This window comes from Chelon labrosus (assembly GCF_963514085.1).
Source record: "Chelon labrosus genome assembly, chromosome: 13".
Taxonomy (NCBI): domain Eukaryota; kingdom Metazoa; phylum Chordata; class Actinopteri; order Mugiliformes; family Mugilidae; genus Chelon; species Chelon labrosus.
In genome coordinates, this window is record NC_140346.1 from 3,971,824 (window position 1) to 3,990,489 (window position 18,666).

Consider the following 18,666-nt stretch of genomic DNA (forward strand, 5'->3'; position numbering starts at 1 on the left):
TTAAAAAGGCGCCCCAACCTCATGCCTGTGTTTAGCTCCGTATATAGCGCTAAACATATCACACCGACACCTGCAGCTCCCCACCAACAACTGAACCCTCTGTCACGTTTTAAACCTGCCCAGCAAACAAGGAGACATATTGAATTCCAAGTAATGAATAAATAAATGAATGTGTAAATATTTGTCTGGATGCCCATCGGCGCCCAGAGCCAAACATAGAAAAGTTGCCATGGTAAATACATCCCAACAACACAGTGTTGGCCATCTGTGTTTCTTCTACCAGCCTAGATAGGACACGCAATCTCACCAACAGTGAGTGCGATATCGTGCCTTTTTTACTTCTTGTATCGGATTTAACTGATCATCATTTTTAACACCCATGTATCCCAATAATCTTAACAGCAACAGTTATATACCAATCTTCCAATGGATTATTTTTCTGCTGCAGGCTTTGTTTTGCTCTGTTTGAGTCTTCACCGTGTCTTGACTTGTTCTTAAGTGGTGCCGAAGTGCTACCAATACATGTTGTGCTGTTGTTGCGCTATTGGCTACTGTAGAGAGAGACTTGTAAATATCAGTGTGTGGGGCTGGGGAGCGTATTAGATTTGCAGCAGCAACTATAGCAACTGTTTTCACAACACACTGCAAAGCTTACGTTAGTTACTCCATGACTCAGTCCAGAGGGCCTATCTGACCTTCAGAGCATGCATGACATCTGTTCAGAGGAGAGCATCAATCCAGCCTCTCCTGCGGTGTTGTAAGCAACAGTCGAGCTGTTAGGCAGTAAAACATACATTTTCCCACAAGATCATTTTTGCATATACAACATCTAAATCTGTCATGTGTAAGTAGCATCTTACCAGACACGTCACCCCCTTTAAAGAATATCTCAATGGCAGAGGAATGCATCTGTTAAACACACACATTTAATAGGATGTGGATTATTTTAGATGTAGAAGTGCACATGCCAATGGCATACTAATCATAAAATGTGACAAAGTTGGTGAGAGCACGACATTTGTCCACATTTTAAACATTTCCATATTACTGGTTTAACCATGCTTGTGTTTTGTTTGTTTTAGCCATACAATAGTTTCAACATTGATTTGTAACATGCAGACATTTGTTTGAGTTTGGTATAGACACGTACCACCCACCTAGACCAGACCAGGCACCCCCACCCCACAGCAATGACACTCCTTGATGGCAGAAGCCATCCCCAGCAGGATGCAGCCTGACACAGACACTCACACAAAAACGCTTTAGGAACAACTCATAAAACATGAAGAACAGCACAAGGTGTTGATCTGGCCTCCAAATTCACTAGATCGCAAACTGATCAAGTATCTGTGGGATGATCCACAGAGGCCCCTCCCCTCAAAGGCCCCCACTACCAACATTCTGTTGCCAGACACCACAGGACACCCTCAGGAGGCCCATGTCCATTCTCTGATGAGTCACAACTGTTTTGGAGGCACAAGGGAGACCTACACAATATTAGGAAGTTGGTCATAATGTTATGCCTGACAGGTGTATGTAGTGCAGGATAAAGATGCTCGGTTCATAAATGCTAGGGAAAATGTTCTTTGATGAACAGAAGTGTGTTTAATTAGAAGATGTAGAATTAAATACATTTGTCACTTACCTGTTTCAGGAAGGTTGCAACGTCTTGTTTATGGTTCAGCCGAGATTGGTTTCCTGCAGATTGAGGGGACTATAAAGGCAGTGGCGTCGTTGCTGTCAGGGGAGATGGATGTCAATAGTGTAGCTGAGTGCACGTGATGTTGACTTAAGATTTGTTATTATGAGTGTAGCTAACTGTTCATTTGTTTTTTGTCTTTTGTATTTAACTTTGGTTACACGGGTAGCGTCGTGGTACTGTTACTTTTGTACATCAAAATCACTTTGTATCAACTAAAAGAAGCTTCAAGAGTCTGCCTCCTACACAATTTATGCCAGGCTCCCCTCATAGAAAATTCTGTTATGACTGACCAACAGGGACTAACAACACACGCTGTGCTGAAACAAACACAAGACCACACACCCCAAGAGCGGACTATCAAAAGATAGAGGTCTCCCTGTTAAAATGCACCTGCAGGTGTGGCAGCTAGTAAGGGAATGTCATCAAATACCATGCATCTGAACAGAAAATGCTTGAGGTAAGTGTGTGTATGTGTGCACGAGTTTGTTTGCACCATGCACCAGTGTGCTCTAGGTGAATCCCGTCTCTCATGCCTGGAGGCCTCTGTCATTGTCACTCCGGTCCATTCCATATTTCTCCTGCCTATGCATCTGGGACGTTTTATTTTATTTGCCTGCCATAGACCAAGGTCTTGGTGATTGATGGGCCCACATCAGCCACTCTCTGCCCATTTATCAACTGCCCAGTGTTGAGGACAGGAAACTCTTATGCGCATACACACACACACACATTTAAAAATGCATACGACAAACAAAGCTAATCAAACACTGGACCTTAGCCCAATGAATTTAGAGATTACACCAGTAATGCTGAATGTAGTTTTGGTAGCATGTTTGTAGTGGCACAATTCAGCGTTGTGTATATGTGTTTGTATATACATATCTGTGTGTGGCAGACTGAATTTCACTGTGCCAGTGCCAAAACATGCAGCTAAGTTTAGAGTCTTGCAGAGCTGGAATAAATTACATTATCACTGTTCTAAATGCCAAGTGTTTATCAGCCATTTAGGCCTAGTAACCTACGGTTCATCACTATAAAAATCGGAACTGAGAGCCAAAGCTGAGAGTGATATTAAAATGGAGAGTGATTCAAAAAGGATTCATTCAGTGTTTTTCTAAGCAAAGAAAAATAAATAAATGGCCAACGCATGTAACAGGGCATTATCCGTGGCAAATTCTAGGATCACAGTCAAGCGGTTCACACAAACACAGAGGGAGTGATATAGAAAGATAAAAAAAAAAAGAGAGAAATTTGTGAAGGAGATGAATAGCGCGGCGTAAGATAAATAGTGAGAGCACTGAAGTGGAAAGGAGGAGAAAGCTCGCTCATTCATGAGACTAGATTTATACCCTTTAGAGTGTTTTTAGAAGATATGTCACTGAAGATGTGTGGGCAGATGAGTATCAGGTGGCATGAGTGATACATGAAAAATGCCTGTAAGGGGTGACTAACTACAAGAGAGAAACACAGAGGAAGGTTGGGAGCTTAGTCAGGCGCTAATATGGTCATTATCAATGGGTGAAAAAACTGAACAGCCGCTTCAACACTTAAAATGCTAATGGTGTAACCTTCACCAACCACTTGATAGATTTGCTTATTCTTCAGCATTCTCAAACAAGTTTAAAGAAGGGTCAACTTCAACCTAAGACAACAATACTAGTCACATAAGAGTATATTAATATTGTTATTTTAAAAATCTGCACAGTATAAAAAAAAAAAAATAACACTTCTTCAAAAACACTTTTGTGCTTTTGATGGCATGCAGTTCATCCTGAGGTTAAATGATGGGATGCTCGTCATGTTCAGTGAGTGTGTTTTGACATAAGAGGTGGAGAAAAGGTGCCAAGCAACAAATGGGAGTCAACAGGAACAGGAACAGAGAAACAGACAGTGTTCAAGCAGCCACTTAGTGAAAAGAGTCATTAATAGAAAATGACAAGTCTGTGTGGAGTGCATCGCTCCCCCTGTGCCACTGGCCTGAAGGAACATCAGGCAGAGCATCGTACCCTAGATTACTTTATACATTTAGACAAGCAGAAAGGAAGGTTCTGTTCGGTGTTATTATGGTTTTGTCAGTGCCAGTATTCAGATTGGATGATCCTTTTTACTTCAACAGATTTTGAGTTGACTAAATAAGCTGTACTGGAAAGAAAACTATCTAAAAGCAGTTCATGTTCAGGTTTCAAATCAAGTTTTGCAGAATGGTGGCTGCAGGAACTGATTTTACATAAGTTTATTTGTCTTAATACCATGCATGTCCCCTTTCTCCTTGCTTCAATAAGAAGATATTCTGCACTGTAGGAGCATCCCAGTCTTTTATGTTACAGTTGGATTTACTGTGTGTACCTCAATCCAAACAGTATGGCATGCACATGAAGCTTTGGATTTCCCTACGTGCAGCAACTATAGGACTGTAGAAACAGATCTGTCAGAGTTTGATGTTTTTGGTCTTTCCAAAAGCAAAATAGCTGAAAAGTCTGGTTTCCCAGTTTAGTACCTTGCCACCCCCTGGAGAATCAACTTTTACATCCTCTCATCCTTGGCATGTCAACAGGCAACTACTGTTTCATGGTCACGGCCTTACATTCTCTCTATCTAGCTCTACAGTGCAACACAGGGGCTGCTGCACTGAATTCATGCATGGATAGTCAAGCGAGTTACTTGTGAAACACATTCTCCGTCTTTTAGCATAATATCACACAGCCAGTCTCATTTGCAAATATGTTTAAGATCCCTTTTACAAGGCTCAGATTCATTTTCGACTTTAGATTGTGCTTTCGACCAACTGCAGCTCATATTACATAAATTAACAAGAATTGATTAATTTGCTCATTGCAATGTAAAAGTGCCATTTTACGTTCTCCCAAATAATTCTGAAAGGTGAATTTGCCACTTTGCTGTTAACTGTACTCCGAGTAAGGAAGGTGCACAAGCATGGCTTTCAGAAATGTGTATTAAATAGCTTTAACCATTTACAAACAGTAAATTGTTGATCATGCAGTGTGACAAATGTGTGGATATTTCCTCCTGAATACACAATTTTAACATACTTTACAGAATGCTGTTCTTTTATCTTTAGGAGGACCCACGAAGGCTCAGATGTCACTATGGAATAAATGCGTGTTAAATGTATCTACTATAAATTGTTAAATAACGCAAGGTCTTTCATTTCTCTATAATGCAATTCAATATGTGTCAGTGGTAGCTAGGCTGGTGTGTTGGTGTAATCTATGTACCCAGAAGACATGGGTGTGTTTTGTTCACCTGCACGTACCCTTGAAAACCCAGCTGGCTGCAAAGGATTCACAGGCAATCAATAGGCAGAGTAGCAGGTGGGCAGAGATTACTCTGGATAATGATGACAATAAAAGGATTGCAGAGAATAAAGATAGGGCAGAGAGAAAATAAGAAGAATGCGTTAAGACAGAAGAGGCAGAATGGGGGCACGAGATGCTTAAAAATTAACAGTCTGGAGTCAAAGTCACCTTCATTACGACATTGCGTTTGTGATGTATTCGAAGTAATGTCTACCGTCCTCTGTCTGGGAAGATCGAGGGAACAATTTCTGTGAAACACCCTGACCTGAGAGTTTATTGCTTTCCCCAAAGAGCGAATGCACTGTTAAAATCTTTGTCAGTGACTTTTGCAAGCACAAATACGTCTGCACAGGGTGTTGGTTGGGAAGAAAGCATAGCATGGATCATGTTTCTTGGAATTCAGTTCACAGTGGAAATAGTTCTGCCGCTGGTTCCTACCCTACATGGTGTCAGTCATGTAATGTGCATGTACTGTTTGTGTTGAAAAGTTGTATCGTTTTGTATGGCAAACTCTTTACCAAAGAGCATAATGCATTTATTACATCATTTTGCCACCCAAAGTCTTTTTGCTGCACTTTTCTATCATCTTCCACTTTTTAGTTAGCTCCTCTCCCCAGTTGGTGTTCTGAAAGAACAACAGCACAACTTTGAGTGAATTATTAATGTTGATATTTCACTTACAAGGAGATGAAGATGAAAGATGTTCAGCCATTCACAGACACTGAGCACTGGAGTTCAGGTGAACGTGTCGAGCACAATCTTGGGGAATAAAGTCTGCTCTGACCTTTAGCTGATTCATTCAAGTGAAACAACAACAGAATGGAACATTTTATGTACTGTAACACATTGGAATCTGAGATTGAAATAATTAAATCTATAATAAATACTTTATCACTAGCTGTTACCGAGTTTCAGTCAAAGCTACAACTAATAAACATTAGATTTTCATCACATGACATTGAACACACAAAACAATTCTAACCATTGTTTTAGCTTCATATTGTGTCTCTATATGGTAATAGTATTGCAAGATCATTGAGGGGTATAGGATCCTTCACTAAATTTGGTGTGTTTGGGTTGTCATGAAGTCACAAACGTAGTGTTTACAGGTTTTGCTTCGGGATTCTCCCGGTGAGATGCGTTCACAATTTTGTAGAGGGCTGTTGTGGTTGAGAGATTTGCAAGCTCATAGCATCTCGATCAGACGGTTGTGATGTGGAGGATGTGGTGTGTGTCAGACATCAGCCTGGTGGGACACTTAATCCTGTTTTTCAGGGACTGACGTAGATGCTTAGTAAACCTCTCTTCCGTGCCTTCAGGAGATCAAAGATGAATTCTGAGTTTGTTCGCTTGCGGTGTCGTGTTTATTCTCTTTGGCCATGCACAAGGATAAAGCATGTATGGAGCAGAACAAAGGTTATTCATTGCTACTGTAGTTCTGTGATGACTAGCAGAGCCCTCACACTTTGTACTTGTATGCTGGTTTTGTTGATGACAACTTAAGAGTCTGATGGATATTTATGTTTACAAGGTGGGTCACTTAATCCTGATTTTCAGGTACTGGCATAGATGTACAAAACAAAGGTTATTCATTGTAACTGTAGTTCTATGATGACTGTCAGAGCCCTCAAACTTTGTCGCTCTGCCACTTTTTAAAATGCTGACTTTGTGGATGACAACTTAAGAGTCTGATGACTATTTATGCAACCTATAGTTGTAGGGTATGGTGTGATGCTCTGCAGAGGGGAGCCTATAAAGCTTGTTAGAGAGCTGCCTACTCTAATAAAACAAGGGTTGCAATGTGTAAGCGACACAAGCATGACAAGAACAACAATGAAAAGGAATGGGAGTAATAATAAATGTACCATTAAATATATTCTCAAAGGGGGACAAAAATGTCTTCCCCTGCCTCTCTCCTTCCTGTAGTTTTTTTACTTTTCCTCTCAATGGCACTGCAGTGGGACCAATCAGTGTATTTTTGCTGAGGTGCAGGACTGCGTATATGAGTGAGTGTGTATGCGGGTGTGTGTGTGCGTAACCCCCCAACACTCTGTGGAGTTGTTTAAGGTATCAGAGGCGGGAGTTAAACCCTTTGAAGTAACTCATCTCGATGTCAGAGGACACCATTAGATGTATGTGTATGGCTGTTGGATGGAAGAGTTCAACACCACCAGTGCACATATACATATTGCAGTCTGTGTTTGCATGAATTTCTATGTATGGTATGTATCCTTATTTAGATATATGCAGCACATGCATGGGTGCTATCAAAAATGTACCGTACACTGCCGTATGTCGGTGTGTCGCTGATTGCGCTTGTTTGCACAGTCTCAGTGACCAATTCTCTTGACCAAAATTCATTCTTTTGGCCACAAGGGAGAATAAAATGGTCTCTTACAAGACATATAGGGTTCTTTATATTAATTACATGCAATAATTTATGATAATTACTGTAATATATGTGATAAAACTAGTTAAAACTGTTTTGAAGAGCAAAGTCGATCAACCAGAGTTCTGAAAATGGGGTTTGGGCACCTAGTTCCTTTAAGTGCTCTTAATGGTGCAGCATCTCACTATTCCCCTTTCATATTTAATAGAGGATATTGCATAGACTACTTAAGACTGAAACATTCATTACTATCTATTATGTGACAGAACTGTTCACTCATCTAGTACAACTTACCGCTCTCCTCCTCACGCTTATGTGGTACAGACAACCTTTTAGATGAATCTAAGATACGAATTGCTGTCGCTGTTGTTCCGTGAGTGTTTGGAGGCAAACACAGTTTGGCTTAAGACAGGCCTTTAAGGAGGGAACATCTTGTTGAGTCCCAAGCTGTTACATCTGATAAGATATAAACACACGCACATGGAAAAATATAGGCAGCCATACTTATCAGGGAAAAATTTGCCTGTCGTGACTGCGCCACAGTTAAGATCACAGCTTCAGCAGTACTGTTTTGATCCAAACGAGTATGCGTGTATTAACACATTCACCTTACACTGTTGCCATGGAGCGCACACATCCTCACGCACAGCTTGAGACACCGGATAATAAGGGTAAGTGACTTGAGGTAGACTGAAATAATAGTGGCAGTTTTTTATCAGAAACAAGAGAGAACGGAGGAGGCGTGCTCATAAATAGACATAGGGAAAAAAAGTAATACGGAGCAGAGAATCTGCCCTCCGGTAAGCAACTAATATGAGACTGTTCATACAAACACAAGGAAGGAAAATGCCACAAAAAAAAAGGAAACGTGGGAGAGATAAATAAAAGCATATAAAGTGTGTACATTTGCAGAGCGAGGTGGTTTATTGCAACAGACTATAGAAAAGTGCACAGCCAACTGCTGACCACTCCATGAAGTTATCCAAAGCTTGGGGGAGGTGAGAATAGACCCTATATCCACCATAATTACTGGCAAAAGCCCATGGGGATATAGTGGGCAGGAGAGAGCCGGAGAAGAGTGGGAGAGGAGAAAGTTGATGGGGTGGAAGCTAGAGGATATATATTCTTAATTAGTTATTTGCTATATTAGTAATAGTTGACTGATATTAAAGGTGGTGCTGAAGCAGAGTTATTAAGGGTTATTGTCCGAAATTAATGATGTCTGCATAGCAACTTCACCCAGGCCGATCATGGAAAGTGAGAGTGAAGGAGGGACCGCGTGAAATCTTATATGGTTGGTTGACTTTAAAAGATTAGCTGCTTAATTGATATTCTAACTAGTTCATTAGTACTGATTAATCTGTCAATAGCTAACAAATTTAGGTCATGTGTTGCCCCTCCTACACCTCCCTTGACACCTTTAATTCTGCAAAACTCATACACGTAAATGACCTGGAATGGAATGATGTTACACTTATATAATGAATGTATTCTTAAAGTGCAGAGCTTTCATTTTTCAAACTGAAGGACAGGTATTTCATACACGGTCCATATTTTCAGGGACTGATTGGGCAAGTAGACCCGATCATAAGTAAAATGTTGATTTTAAATAGTCTGTCCAGAATCCTTTTCAGGCAACATCTGCCTTAAGTCTGGAATGTATTGTCATCCCCAAACGAATGGGTTTCCATCTTTGTGATGTTTTTTTGGGCCTTTACTTGTTTGTTTGTGCGTCTTTCTGCCTTTAATTTTGTCTACATTTGTCTAAAACCCTACTAGCTTCAGGGTTGCTTTTACAGTGTGTTTTTGGATCACTGTCTACCTGCACTGTGAAGCACCTTCCAATCAGTTTTGCTTCATTTGGCTAAATCTAAGCAGACAGTATGTGACTATACCCCGCCCGTTGTCTGCGGGTCAGTTTGTCAATCTGTCGAAGTTATCAGATATTCCAAACTGAATCCAGAACCACCTGTGTAATGTGTTTTATTACACCAATGCACCAATCTCCAGTGTGAGACTGGTGAGAATGTTGCATGTTATGGACTGAGGAAAATGACTTGAATCTCTAAAAACTCTGCTTTATATGATTGAAAAAAAAAAAAAGTAAGAAACTCTCTCTGAGACAAACTTTTCAGTTTGTGAATGGGTTGTGAAATAGCAATCCATAATAAATAATAACAAATGATAACAGTTGGGAAGCTGCTTAAGAAGGCGGGGGAGGACTGACATTGAACTCAGACTATCTGTGTGAAAACATTAAGACAAAGAGAAACAAACACAAAGGAAGAGAAAGGAGGAGAGAAGAGAAAGAGACAAAGTTACTATGAGAGACAGAACCAGAGTCGGAGGTAAAATGAGAGAGCTGTCCCATCATATTAAGTGCCTCTTAGTAGTAAGGTACTGAGGTTTGGTTTGTGAATTATGTATAGAAGTGTATTAAATATGGATGGGTCCCTCCCTATGCTACAGCACTGGATTGAATGGCGAATGTCTCTGGGTATTGTGCGTCTGTCTTCACATACACAAACACACCCAGACAACAAATCAAGCACACGAACAAATGCACATGAATGCAAAATTAATTAAAATCTCTGCCAAACCAACCATGCTCTTCTTATTGCTGCTTGGAATAGAAAAGACCTTTCACAAACATTAAAAGAGAGCATTTCCTGCTAAATGCCTGTCAAAAGTTGTTTTAATACAAATGCAGTACTGCAACATGAAGGAATTGCACTAAAAACAAAGCCAACACAAAGACAGCTGGATTTGAGACTCAAGAAAACTGAACAAGTCCAGTTGTTTTCTGTAATATTTATTTGTAATGATTTAAAATGCTTTTTTTTTTCATTATAGCACCACTGTTGTTGAGGGGTATCTAATTTAACCTCATGCATTTTACAACCCTTCGGGGCAGAGCAATTCAGTAAATCTACTTTGTTTGTTTACATTATCAGATTTAATGGAATGAACACCATGGGCGAACTGACCTACAAAGAGACCAACAGTAACCAACACAGAATCATCAAGCAGGGCTAAAAAACTGAAAAGGGAAAAGGTCTGAAGTGAGATAACCTGTTTTCTTTTGAAACAAAGGCAACTGGACTTTTCTTTAGGACGTTTCACCACCCAGCCAAGCAGCTTCTTCAGTTCTAAATGACTGGTGAACACTTTAGGTTTTTATTAGGAGCATCTGTGGGTGGTGTCCACCTGACAACCACACTTCTTCATTAGATGAGATCAAAGGTGAATTTGGAGTTAGTTTGCTTGCAGTGTTGTGTGTAAGAATCTGGATCAATCAATGAAACAGGACAAAGGTTATTAATTGTAACTGTAGTTCTATGATTACTAACAGGCATCTGGGATCTAATGGCCAGATATTCACTTGTAATCAGAGGAATTTGTGTTGATCTGTTTTTTTCCCCCAATGAATGGTACTCTAACAACCCAATAATGGCCAGAGACTTGGGCTGAAATGACAAATGGACAGTCCACGTCAGAGGTTTTCCAATTTTATATAGATGGCAGCCTTTTGTTTCAGCTTTTTTTCTTTTTTTTTTTTTGGCCTGGATGACTGAGAACCTCCACAAACGATAAGCAAAGAAGCTCAGTGCAGCAGAGTAGCCAGTGTAATATAACTATGTTGTTTTGCTGATATTTATTAATATTATGGAAATTAGACATTATACTAAATTTCCCACGTAAGCAATTTTCTGCATGTGTCAGCTTTGTTTTCCCCCAATTAATTCTCCATTAGGTTTGTTTAGCAGACAATTATTCAACACCCAGCCACTGGTCCGGCACTGGATTCTGTTTTCAAACTCACGCCATGTCCAGATGAAATGCATACAGTACATTTATTACACACTTAGTTAGCATGCCATTATGTTAATATTTGCTGGTCGCAAGCCTGTCCAATCAATGGTTAATTATTACCATTTAAATATACAGCAGAGGCAGAGAACCAGTCTGTGTTGTACTTAAACATTGACCTTAATGTTACAATTCAGTCATGCTTCCCTTCATCACATTCTATTCCCGACACTGGGCTTCCTTCCCCTGTCTGGAGTTTCTCTCCACTTTACTTTCATGGCTTCTTGCCAAAGGGAACATATGCAATTATGCCACTTAGTGCTCTCACAAAGCACAGTCCCTTTGCAGCCACATATATATGTGTAGGTGAGCACAGACTTACTGGGCATGTTACGCTCTTTTCTTTTTCTGTTGGTCTTTCTGTGCATTTTTTCTGTTAAGAGACTAAAATGGTCACCTCAGAAAATGTCAGTATAGTTTATCACCGTTAAATCATTACATCATAGCTTCCAAGAATTTATTATAAAGGGTAAATGCAGTGTTCACAACCATGCTCAACCAGAGTTAATAGCATTAATTTTATACAAATCCTCAGAAAAAATATTTTATTCTTCTACTTTGAGAAAATAAACGGCTAGGAATATGTCAGGCATACACTGTATCATTTTGAAAATGCTTTCAGGGCAGGCTTTGTCTCTCCTTTCTCTTTTGTTGTTAAATAACAATATAATAGCGAACCAATTAAAGTCAAAGAGATTAGATGTGCTACCATATAAATCTGAAGGAGGGAATACAAAGAGACAATTATTTGCTTGACAGTGTTACATTTTGTGTGAAAAAACAATGAAGCAATTGAGAGGTGATGCCATCCATTGGTCTTAATTGAAGAAAAATTAAAACAATGGCATCAAAACTAAAAAGACAAAATGTTGAAATAAGCTGCAATTCTCACAAAATTGGACATAATGCATCACATTCATACAAACTACAAGGTATCTAAAACATGGGCTGGTTTCTATACTGATGATATAGTTTTAACAATTAAAAGTGATGAAATTCCTGGTGGTGCAGTAGTCAGCAGTCCCCCAGAAGGGGTTTATCACAGGTGTTCAGGCTTTCTCCTAGAGCCCATGCGCATCTAGGGTCATTGGTGATTTTAAATAAGGTCTAAATATGTCTGTCTTTCTGTGTCTTGGACCGGCGCATGGTCCACCGACCTATCCAGAACGTACCCCTCTCCTTGCACAGGCAGGTTCAACTTGGATAGGTTGCATCCTGTCTTGGCACTTTCCATCCTGTGACAATATCAAGCTTGTTCACTGTGCTCGTGCTTATTTTTATCATTCCGTATTAGCTCATTCTGGGTCACATTATCTAATTCCAACCAATTCTCAAGAGAGAGCAGTAAAGGAAGGCTGCGTTTTCCATCTGTGACTTGTCAAATATTGATGTCTACTCCGTACAATCTATATCTGTTCTACATTCAACCCGCGACACACGTCCTGTTCACTTCTGTTGCGGCCCTGTCACATGTCATTTGCATCTGCAATATGTAAATAACACAACGCTGAGATATTACCAAGCACTCATATGCCTATATACATATGCAATGCTGGAATATAAATACTGTATACAGTACATAACTGTTCCAGCTGTTGTAGTGTGTTTTTCCTGGGTCTTGGTGATGATTCACGTGGATTCCGAAGATCATCCATGGCATGCTTCTATCCGTATAAGGACTACAGCTATGCTACCTCCAGTGGTAGCATGTCAAATCAATTAAGTTTCTGAATACCACTGGGTGCATGGTCTGCTGTGGTATCTGCAAACACAGCAAGGATCACTGGAGTGTGGATACCAAACACATTATCGGTTGGCTTCATGTAAAATCGTCATTATACTCGACCTCTTGTGCTCCCGTGCCATGAACAAATCTATAAGGTACATTTGAGCCGCAGGACAGTTATTGAGGTGTGTGTGCTGTATGTGTGTTTGTGTGTGTGGACTACAACTCCCTGAGCAATCTAAGTTGTGTTTACAGGCATTAGTCCTTAGTGTTTTAGCGTTTTCTATATTTTTCTGATCTTTCACAGCGTTTCAGTTATGTCTCTCTCAGACTCGCATACACAAACACACGCACAAATGGACTTAGACAATAGTGTGAGAGACAGAAATGAATATGTGTGTTTTTTTGAAGAATGTGGACACTGAAAGGTAAAGGCACAGCACCACCTTGGGGTAGACATTCAGGTGAAATAATGCGCACACACTCAAAGACACACACACACACACACACACATATGCATAGTTAGAGACACTCTGCTCCCTTGCAACATTTTCATTTTCATTTGAAAAAAGTGTACATTATTTTCTCATCACCAAACAAACAAAAGGCAAACAGGGGGGCACGTGTCACATCACAGCCTGAAAACATAGGAGAGAAGGGCCTTTGCAATTATTATGAATTAGTTACTCCGTGTTAGCAGATACTGCCTTTTAATGTTGGCTGCATCACAGGAATGTTCTGTCCCTCAGCCGAAAGCTCCTGTATTGCTTCCTCCCCAGAGTGTTATCAAAAGTCTGTACACACTTTTATCTGCCTCTGTTACACTGGGGATATATGGGTATGTTCTGTCCTTTTATTCCGGAACAGAGATGCAGGGAAATGAGGGAGATCAACCGGAAAACCGGTGCCAATCTCAATCTGACCTTCCGATACCGGATACCTGCGGAAATACATTTATAATTAAATCTTTATCTTCTCTCCTGACTCTGGCAATGATTAAATTGCTTTGGCGGGTTTATAATTCTGTGACTGTTTCCATCCAGTGTGATGCAACCTATTTCCAAGTTATTTATTTAGAAATTCTGCCCTAGACAGTGAGAGTTCTATTCTTTGCAAGATTTATTATCCCTCATCTCTTACAATTGAGCAAGAATGGATATCTCCATTTAAATGATAGTAATCCTACAGTAAGCACACTGAATGATAGGTTAGTCAGTGCTGGCCATTAATCGTTTTCCATTATGCAATAAACTAAACTTTGAAAAGAAAACTTAAATAACATTTTTCTTTTGGGAACATTTCTATGGAAGCCCTAGAACTCATTATCGTATTATTAATTTGGGTATTATCTATGTATGATCATCAATCATGCATCCCCTTGACACTTGGTATGATTGATGGGGATGGCAACTGTGGGTCATCCTGAGACTACATTTCTCCCAGAGGGGTAGTGTGTGCAACCACACAACTAGCAGGGAATTCGCCTTTGGCTAAGCCACACCCTAGAATGTAGATTGACCAATCACAGCGCAGAGAGCTCCCCCAGGGGTCCGACACTTTTTCACAGCGCTCCATTGACTTTAACGCAGGCGTCTCATATTTTCGGTCTCGGCAGGCTATACTGTCGTAGTTTATCAAAAATATGGTTAAACGTTGTGCCTGGGGCATTTGTAACACAGATACGCGTTTCCCAGAAAGGTTGGAAGGGGGTGTCCGTTTTTTCCCCTTCCCAAAACCGAAGTCAAATCCTGACAAGTGTCGTCTTTGGATTAAACTGTGTGGACGTCCTCACAGTCAGCTCAACCCCTCAAAACCCCCAATGATGTGCGCGCAAAACCCTGTGGAGCTAACCAAAACATCACCGTTACAGCTTAAGTTGCATAGTTGTTGATACGCTAGCACACGCTGTAGAAATACAACGTTATACGTGCGTAACGTTAGTCCGTTTGCTTCGTAATAACGATTATAGAAGTGAATAGAGACGTACCCAGCTTTGCATGAACAGTGTTGCTTCTTGATATTGTCAGTCCCAGCCTCCGTCTCGATTAATAGGATATGCGGTGGTTCATTTTTTGACTGTGACCGGTATGCTTTTGCTTCTATTTGGATGCCTTGTTGTTCATTGCGTTTCACTTGTATGTCCTGAATATAGCCTTCGAACGCATATTGCAGCCCCTTTTGCCTACTTCTATCGGACACTTTATTTGCTGCTTTATAAAAGTTTGACAAAAGTTCAGCAGGAAGAGCTGTCACAGCATAAGCCATGTTGATACCAGAGCCTTATAGATAACCAGAAAACCACAGCCCAGAAGAGAATGTCGGACGTAGCAACAGTAACTAAGGGGGGCGGGGCTTAGCCAAAGGCGAATTCTGTGCTACATAGTTACAAAATGCTGATACGGAATGTGCAAATATAGTGTTCTATATTCTATATTCTTATATTCTATATTTATAGGGCATACTTTTCTTAACACTGGAACTGCCAATGAATACATTTTACTTCATTTTATTTTAGAAAATAAAGTTAGATACAATTTATTTCTATCTAACTTTGTTTCATCAAAATACGCTATTCAAGTCAACCAGTGTTTGACTTTTGATTAAAATCCATTAAAACTTACACCAATCAGCCACAACATTAAAACCATTGACAGGAGAAGTAAATGTCATCTTGTGACAATTCAGTGTTCTGCTGGGAAACTTTTGGACCTGGCATTCATGTGGATGTTACTTAGACATATAGCACCCACCTAGACCAGACCAGGCACCCCCACCACATAGCAATGACACTCCTTGATGACAGCAGCCATCTCCAGCAGGATGCAGCCTGACACACATACAAAAACGCTTTAGGAACAACTCAAAAAACATGAAGAACAGCACAAGGTGTTGACCTGGCCTCCAAATTCACTAGATCCCAAACTGATAAAGTATCTGTGGGATGATCCACAGAGGCCCCTCCCCTCAACCATAGGACCCAAAGGCCCCCAGTAACAACATTCTGTTGCCAGACACCACAGGACACCCTCAGAAGGCCCATGTTCATTCTCTGATGAGTCACAACTGTTTTGGAAGGTGGTCATAATGTTATGCCTATTGTCATTTTGCTAGTAGCCTAAAGGGACAACAGCAAGGCTATAAATACCTTATACGACCTTGTGTAATGAACCTTGTGCCTTGAAAACCAATTCATTCTAATTCTGTAAAATTTACAGTCCTCCTTGGCAGCCCAAGGGTTAAAAAATCTACCTTTGCAATACAATATTTTGTAGTAACGAAATTAGCATGCAGCTGAAAGATCTTTGGATCCCACGTTGCTTAAACCTTACTGTAATTCGTACTCAAAATGCAAATGTTTGGAACACTGTACAACGACAATCCGCCCCAGCAAGTCATTTCTTATCTCAAATAAAATTGCTACTTAACATAGAAAACTATTTTTCGTGCCAAATGGCAGACAGTGAGTACAGAAGATATGTGAAACTATACAGGTAGATCAGGTAGATCAAAATCCTCTAATCCAGGGGTACTCAACTAAAATCTGAAAAGGTCCAGTCAGAGAAAATCTCCTCAAGCAAAGGTCCAGAACATCATAATGTCTAACTTGCGTTATGATTGTGATATATACAGAAGTGGCCTAGTAGTTGTATCAACGTCTGTAATCAACAATGGACTCTCAAATCAAGGAAAATACAAGCTAAAAACATTTTAACAAAATTTGTTGTTAACATTGAAACATATATAATACACTACTTTAGATATAGCGTTATAGCCTATGAACAATCTTCTATTATCGTTTTATTATCATTATCAAGTTAAAGAAGGGCTGCAGTTTAAAATGATATTCATATTGTGCATCTTAAAATAAAGTGCTTAATTTCATAAAATAAATAAAGTGTAGCAGCAGCTTGAGTCTCCCCTTTTCTGTAATTTTCACATCTCAATTATAGTCTCAACCAATTTTACAACCTACAGTGTATTTTTCATATTGGGCTCTGAGACTGCTAATTTTCTGGGACCTCAGTTCAGACTTGGATGGGTAGGATTGTTCAAAAGCTTTGTGCTTTGTCTCATAGTGGCGTTTCACATTGCCACTTTTAATTCGTGCCACGGTCTGTGAACATATGAGACACACTGGTTTTGTGCTATCTGCGGGAAGAATGAACAGGTATGCGTCGGTCCATTCCGTATTGAATGCTCGGTATTCGCTGTCTACTTTTCTTCTCTTAGAAAGCGCCATAATTATTTGACTTCTCCAGACTCCCACTCACTTGTCTGTCCGTCTTCTCTACCTGTACCGTTATAAACTCCTCGCCTCTCACTCGCCTCTTCCAACTGTCTGCATGAGTCGCGACTAGCAATGTGACGTGCCTTGAATGTAAACATTTTATTGGCTGAGTAGCATCACCCGGGTGGCTTAACTCGCACGCGGGTTGGTTTGTAAGTTTCCTGGTCAACTAATCCAGTACCGTAAACCTCGGCGTAAAGCCAGGTAAAGCCTATAAAAGCTGTGCCGCTTAAAATACAAGCGCCCCGTCAAAATTAAAAATAATTTAATAATTTGTTGACTATAGGTTCGGTCCGTATGGCATGGCGTCTGGGTCCGTACTCGGACCCCGGTCCGCCTGTAAGTGACCCCTGCTCTAATCCATTCATTCAAAGCATTCACTCCCCAATACTTATGGTTTATTGTTGCCTATGCTTGAAAAAAATGTGAAGAATATCTTGCTAGATGGGAGACATTTCCAAGGTTATTCATTTAACTCCTTCATACACAGTCCCACTGATTGATTTTCAAGAGCACCATTGAAGCAACACCTACACTTCTTGAACAAACATCCAACAAAGAGCCATGAAGCAAGGGGTGACTAACAATCTATTCTAGGTGATACAGTAGGCATCTTCAGCCTTGACGCTGAGTGTGAAATATCCATCAAAGTTAACGAAGGAAGAGTCACCATCTGGTCTTATTGTCTGCTGTCAACGACATACACGCTTCAGCTACCAATGGCAGGCTGTTGATCACACCCCTTCTGTCTCTGACTTTTCTTCTTTCTCTCAATTTTTAGCTTTAGTCACATGCTACCTCTTTCTTGTGCGCTCCCTTTCTGCCTCTGTCAAGCGCTGACGAGGAATGATTACTAAATGATTGCGGGCTGGATGATTAAATGGCACAGTTGACATTGGCAGTCGTATACAGTGTAAAGAGAGAGACGCTCTGACCTTTCCTCAAGCATATCGCTGCATTGTGTAGTCCAGTCCTTATGTGTACTGAGCAAAATATGTAATCTATATGTTCACTCTCATGAAGTGCAGATAGATAACTATAAAGGAAAGTATAGGTGCAGCAGCTTTTGGTGGCAATACTATGTAACTACATTCAATAAAGCGTAAATACATAAGAGTAGTGGTATGAGTGTCAAGCTGGGCTGTTATTAGATTGCAATGAAATATTAATTTTAGAAAAACGTACTAAAAGAGATACTTCTACAAGTCATACAATATGAGGACAAGGAAAGATCCTTCTAAAGGTATAGGGTTAGGGTATAATCATGGTAAGTGCAATCTCGTACAAGAGACACGAAAACATGAAACAAAAAACTGAAATAAAAAACCTTAAGAGTCACTGTTAAGCGGCAAACAGAGGTTTGAAACTATTGTT